Here is a 6411-nt window from a genome sequence, read left to right on the forward strand (position 1 = left end):
TGGGCAAAATGGCCACTACAATAGCCCAAAAATCGAAAAACACACAAAAATCACCACAATCCCATGCCATCCATGCCCTCAATGATGTTTACATTCAAGACACCCCACAGAAAGACTAGGCCCATGCACCCCTGAGTAACCCTGGGCATAATGGTTGAAAGCAAGGCACATTGGATGCAGGCCTATGGCACAAAGCACACTGCCTGGATTCAAAATGGCCCCTAGACCCCCACCACATGGCCAGGCTCTGCCTGTACCAGTCCTCAAAATGGCCCCCACCCACATGGCCATGCACATCCAACACCTCAAAACATTGAAAAACACACAAAAATCACCACAATCCAATGCCATCCATGTCCTCCATGATGTTTACATTAAAGAGACCCCACAGAAAGACTCAGTCCATGCACCACTGAGTACCCCTGGGCAAAATGGCCACAACAATAGCCCAAAAATCGAAAAACACACAAAAATCACCACAATCCCATGCCATCCATGCCCTCAATGATGTTTACATTCAAGACACCCCACAGAAAGACTAGGCCCATGCACCCCAGAGTAACCCTGGGCATAATGGTTGAAAGCAAGGCACATTGGATGCAGGCCTATGGCATAAAACACACTGCCTGGATTCAAAATGGCCCCTAGACCCCATCACATAGCCAGGCTCTGCCTGTGCCAGTCCTCAAAATGGCCCCCACCCACATGGGCATGCCCAACCAACACCTCAAAACATCGAAAAACACACAAAAATCACCACAATCCAATGCCATCCATGCCCTCCATGATGTTTACATTAAAGAGACCCCACAGTGAGACTCAGTCCATGCACCACTGAGTACCCCTGGGCAAAAGGCCCCAACAACAGCCTAAAAATCGAAAAACACAAAAAAATCACCACAATCCCATGCCATCCATGCCCTCAATGATGTTTACATTCAAGAAACCCCACAGAAAGACTAGGCCCATGCACCCCTGAGTAACCCTGGGCATAATGGATGAAAGCAAGGCACATTGGATGCAGGCCTATGGCACAAAGCACACTGCCTGGATTCAAAATGGCCCCTAGACCCCCACCACATGGCCAGGCCCTGCCTGTACCAGTCCTCAAATGGCCCCAAACAAACTTACTTGTGAAATTTCTAATCCAAAAGTGATACAAAGAAAGTCAAAAAGGCCTCAAATCCAAATATCCAGCAGCATCCACAAAAAGTAATCCTTCCAGGTCAAGATCCAAATCAAAGTGACCAGCACATGAAGAAATCACTGGGAGGAGCCTGCTGGACAGGAACAGGAAGTTGGAGACTGTGGGGCACTTCCTTCCTCCCACCCCCCCAAAATGGAATCCTTGCAAAGCCCATGCTTAAAAGTAACCCTGGACTATTCTTGAATCCCTGTGGGAGACGACAAAAGTGAAGCTGTGTCCCCTATAATTGAGAAAGCGGTCAAGTACCTACTTTCTGGTGCAATGTTTTGACAGAAGACACCGTTAGAAATATCTAATGTGGTTTTGAATTTTTTACGCACAATGCTATTCATTAGTGCTGCACTGTGTGCATTTTGTACTGCAAATGTTTTGCAACAAGAGGTTAGATGTCTGTAATCCAAAACTAGATGATATGTATTGTCTGGTTTGGAGACAGGAAACAAAGGATTGTTCATGGACGAGGTGCATGTTTCAATCACCCCTTGGTGTTCAAGTTGATCTAATATCTCCCTTACCTGTTTTTTAGCTTCTTGCTTAACTGGGTACTGCCTTTGTGCAGTTGGTTGATTTTGTAACTGGACTTTATGGTGAGGAGAATCCTCATCCCAATCTACATGATTTTTATATAATGCAGGAGCCTGGGCCACTGCCCATTTCCTGGCATCGGTATATTTTAAATGAATTGGAATGTGGTTGGAGAAAGCTGGCATTATGATTTCTATGCCATGTGGGCACTCCCTGACAAATTCAGGTAGCCAGTCTTGTTCAGTTAGAAGAATGTCATACCCTGAGAGAGCTGCTCCCAAAAGAGTGCTCTTATTTTTCTAATTATGTCACCCTCCATCCGGAGTGTAACTTCATATAACTTATGTGGGACACTAACCCTGGGATCTGCAGTTTCAACTTGGATGTACTCATTCAAGTCCACTGTCTCCAGATGATCCTTCAAGTTCTGGCATGCTATGGTGACTTCTGCTGCACTGTCCAACATCGTTTGAGCCCATTTCCCGTTCTTGAGTTGTGTCCTCAAGATCCTGGGCATGTCTGATTTTTAGACCTGTGAATTTTGGTGAATTGAGTTTTCTTGTTTTTCTGAACGTGTTGATCGTCTTTGGACTTCACGCATCCTTCCTTTTGTTCTGACCGTCCTCTTCTATTGGATTTCTGTGAGGAAGTCTGAAAGGTACGAGAAGAACACGTATCAGTATCTTGATATCTATCAGGTTTTCTCAAATTATCCCTATTCCTGAGGTTATACTCCTTTCAGAGGGCTCCTTTTGAGGAGACCTACCTCGGGATTGAGAATGCTTGTTTAGTGTTCTCCCACTTCTTTTTAGGAGTAGGAGTGTTTTTAATAAAGACCTTTTCAGGACTTTCTGACAGTTGAGGTTTAACTGGTTTCCCACCCAAGCTGTCTCTGCCTAATTCTTCATAGGATTTTTCAATTATTCTGGCCAGTTCATGTGGTTGCTCAGTTACATCAAATTCTCTTAGCTTTTGGCGGATCGCCACAGATGCTGCTTCACCTATAATAATAGCTGATATTATTGTTGAGACCTGTTTGGAATCTTTCAGTAATTTCATACCTAGATTCAAAGCAGGCTCTGCCCCGTGTTCATCTTGAATCTGTTTCAGGATGTCTGGTATTACCGCCATAGAAGGAACAACATGTGTTTTAGTGTAGATTGCAGCAAAGACTGTACCCCAAGTGTCGCAGTCCTCCAGGTGTGGTGAGATCTCAATTGGTAAACATATTGTTAGAATTATGTGTTTCTCATGAGGGGTAGTATCAGGAAATACTAACTCGATGTGAGTAATTTTTTGAGCTATCCAGAATGGAGTTTGTTCCCGTTTTGCGGGTAATTTACCAATGACTGAGTGTAAAGTAGGTGGTGTAATTTTATTTGTGTTCCCCTGGTAAGGGGTGTGTTGCGGAATCCTTATTGCAGTTTGGACAGTAAAAGTCCGCATGACATTTTGAACCAATTGTCTATACATTTTTATCGATACAAAAGGGGATGATGGACGAAGCATTTGAGCAAATCAAACACTCACCCCCAGTCAATTGATCTGGGTTTAATCCATCACCATTCTTTAGCCCACTCAGCCACCCCATTTCAGACATGGCCATATGCAAATCAGTCTGACCCTTTGCCTCATGGGAACAGTCCAGCCCGAACTGCCAAGCCATGTCTTCCATGGACCGGAAACAAGCATCCTGGGACCAGTTTCGGATTCATAATCCTCATCAGCCAGGCTATCTTGAATCCAGTGGCCAAGTGAGCAAGGGACTCACGTCTGAGCGTACCCTGCCACACTTAGGGCGAACAAAGCGATACAAAAGGGGATGATGGACAGAGCGTTTGAGCAAATCAAACACTCACCCCCAGTCAACTGATCTGGGTTTAATCCATCACCATTCTTTAGCCCACTCAGCCATCCCATTTCAAACATGGCCATATGCAAATCAGTCTGACCCTGTGCCTCATGGGAACAGTCCAGCCCGAACTGCCAAGCCATGTCTTCCATGGACCGGAAACAAGCATCCTGGGACCGGTTTCGGATTCATAATCCTCATCAGCCAGGCTATCTTGAATCCAGTGGCCAAGTGAGCAAGGGACTCACGTCTGAGCATACCCTGCCACACTTAGGGCGAACAAAGCGATACAAAAGGGGATGATGGACGGAGCGTTTGAGCAAATCAAACACTCACCCCCAGTCAACTGATCTGGGTTTAATCCATCACCATTCTTTAGCCCACTCAGCCACCCCATTTCAGACATGGCCATATGCAAATCAGTCTGACCCTGTGCCTCATGGGAACAGTCCAGCCCGAACTGCCGAGCCATGTCTTCCATGGACCGGAAACAAGCATCCTGGGACCGGTTTCGGATTCATAATCCTCATCAGCCAGGCTATCTTGTATGACATTGTTCTACATTCTGTCCATCAACTGTGTTTTTTGCAATTTTCACCCCGAGTGGGCTGGGTATGCTCAGACGTGAGTCCCAGGCTCTCCACACCACTGGAGTCAAGCTATCCAGGCTGATGAAGGCTAATAGCCATAAACCGGTCCTTGGATGCTTGATTCCGGTCTGGGAAAGACATGGCTTGGTAGTTCGGACTGGACTCTTCCCATGAGGCACAGGGTCAGAGCTGATTTGCATATAGCCAGTGTCTAACCCAGGGTGGTGTGGAGTGCAAAAAAATGATGGATTTAGGCCCAGATCCTTGTACTGGGGTGAATGTATGACATTGTTCTACATTATGTCCATCAACTGTGTTTTTTGCAATTTTCACCCCGAGTGTGCTGGGTATGCTCAGACGTGAGTCCCAGGCTCTCCACACCACTGGAGTCAAGCTATCCAGGCTGATGAATGCTGATAGCCAGAAACCGGTCCTTGGATGCTTGATTCCGGTCTGGGAAAGACATGGCTTGGTAGTTCGGACTGGACTGTTCCCATGAGGCACAGGGTCAGAGCTGATTTGCATTTAGCGAGTGTCCAACCCAGGGTGGTGTGGAGTGCAAAAAAACGATGGATTTAGGCCCAGATCCTTGTACTGGGGTGAATGTATGACATTGTTCTACATTCTGTCCATCAACTGTGTTTTTTGCAATTTTCACACCGAGTGGGCAGGGTATGCTCAGACGTGAGTCCTAGGCTCTCCACACCACTGGAGTCAAGCTATCCAGGCTGATGAAGGCTGATAGCCAGAAACCGGTCCTTGGATGCTTGATTCCGGTCTGGGAAAGAAATGGCTTGGTAGTTCGGACTGGACTGTTCCCATGAGGCACAGGGTCAGAGCGGATTTGCATATAGCCAGTGTCTAACCCAGGGTGGTGTGGAGTGCAAAAAAACGATGGATTTAGGCCCAGATCCTTGTACTGGGGTGAATGTATGACATTGTTCTACATTCTGTCCATCAACTGTGTTTTTTGCAATATACATTTTTATCAGCTATTTTGAACTAATAGTTCCGCATCTGACATTTCTTCAATGGCAGGATGTGGTGTATAATGGCTAATACCGGCCATGTTGCTCCTGGTCTACCTAGTGGACTGAGCCTGGTAATGTGATGTATATATTTTAGGGCACCTTTAACCCAGAGCACATGCTCTTGGTATGGTAATGGAATTTCATTATCCTCGAAAGGAATGTATCCCTCTGGTGGTTCATCTTCTTTGTAGAAGTGAAACACTTTTGTTCCTGGATTTGCTTCAGGGAAGACTATACATGAATAGAATAACTCTGTCTGATGATATTCATGTGCCTCACAAAAACTACCCTACCACCTCTTGCTGATAGGCCATTTCGTATGAGATTTATAGTGATGGCTTTCCTTAAAGTTTCTGGAATGCTTATAGCATCATCTTCGGTCTCTTGGAAACCTGTAAAGTTTAAAACTTATACGACTGCATCTGCTGCCGCTCCACCGGTTGCGGTGGTGTCACCATTATTTGACATTGTTTAATGAAAGTTGCAGAGCAAGTCTCAAAGAAACAAAGATAAGGTGCACAATATTTTGGAACACTGTATCCTTCAACGTTGAATAAACCAAAAACTAATACATAGGATTTTCGCCCTACTCAGTTATGGCGGACATTATCCCTTTACCCACTCCAGACGTCTATTAGAGTATTTACGGAAAAAGGAGTCTCTGAGAAAGCAGGACTGAGTTACTTTAGTATCTAGCGTTAAATTAGTGCCTTACCAAACGTTGGGCACCATGTAGTGTAGTCCCTATATTCCCAATAAGCCCTGCACATTGGAATAATATATCCTATAGATTTGACGTAGGACTTAGGTCAACTAGGTCTCTATCACAAATAACTAAACTAAATTGTGTGTGTGCCAGCTAACTCAGAGGTCACTAGAAACTTTCTTGAATACACAAGAAGGGATTAGTGTGTGACAAACGCATAAACATGACAACTTTATTTTCCAAGAATAAGAATATATCTGTCAGAGTCGTGGAAACAATAGATAAGTATTTCACGGGCAATCGTTACACTGTCCTGGTCCTATCACAGTGGTCACCTTACCCGCAATCAGCTCCTAGAACTGCAGGGGCAAAACATTTGTGATGAGGAGGCGCTTTGTTCTGCTCCCGGTGATGTGCAGTGGCCATGTACCCAGTAGAGAGGTGTGTTATGCTTGTACTACATGTTAGGCCTGGCCTGGTCGGCACTTCCCGTGTGCTCT

Source organism: Lissotriton helveticus, chromosome 5_1 (assembly GCF_964261635.1).
Source record: "Lissotriton helveticus chromosome 5_1, aLisHel1.1, whole genome shotgun sequence".
Lineage (NCBI taxonomy): Eukaryota > Metazoa > Chordata > Amphibia > Caudata > Salamandridae > Lissotriton > Lissotriton helveticus.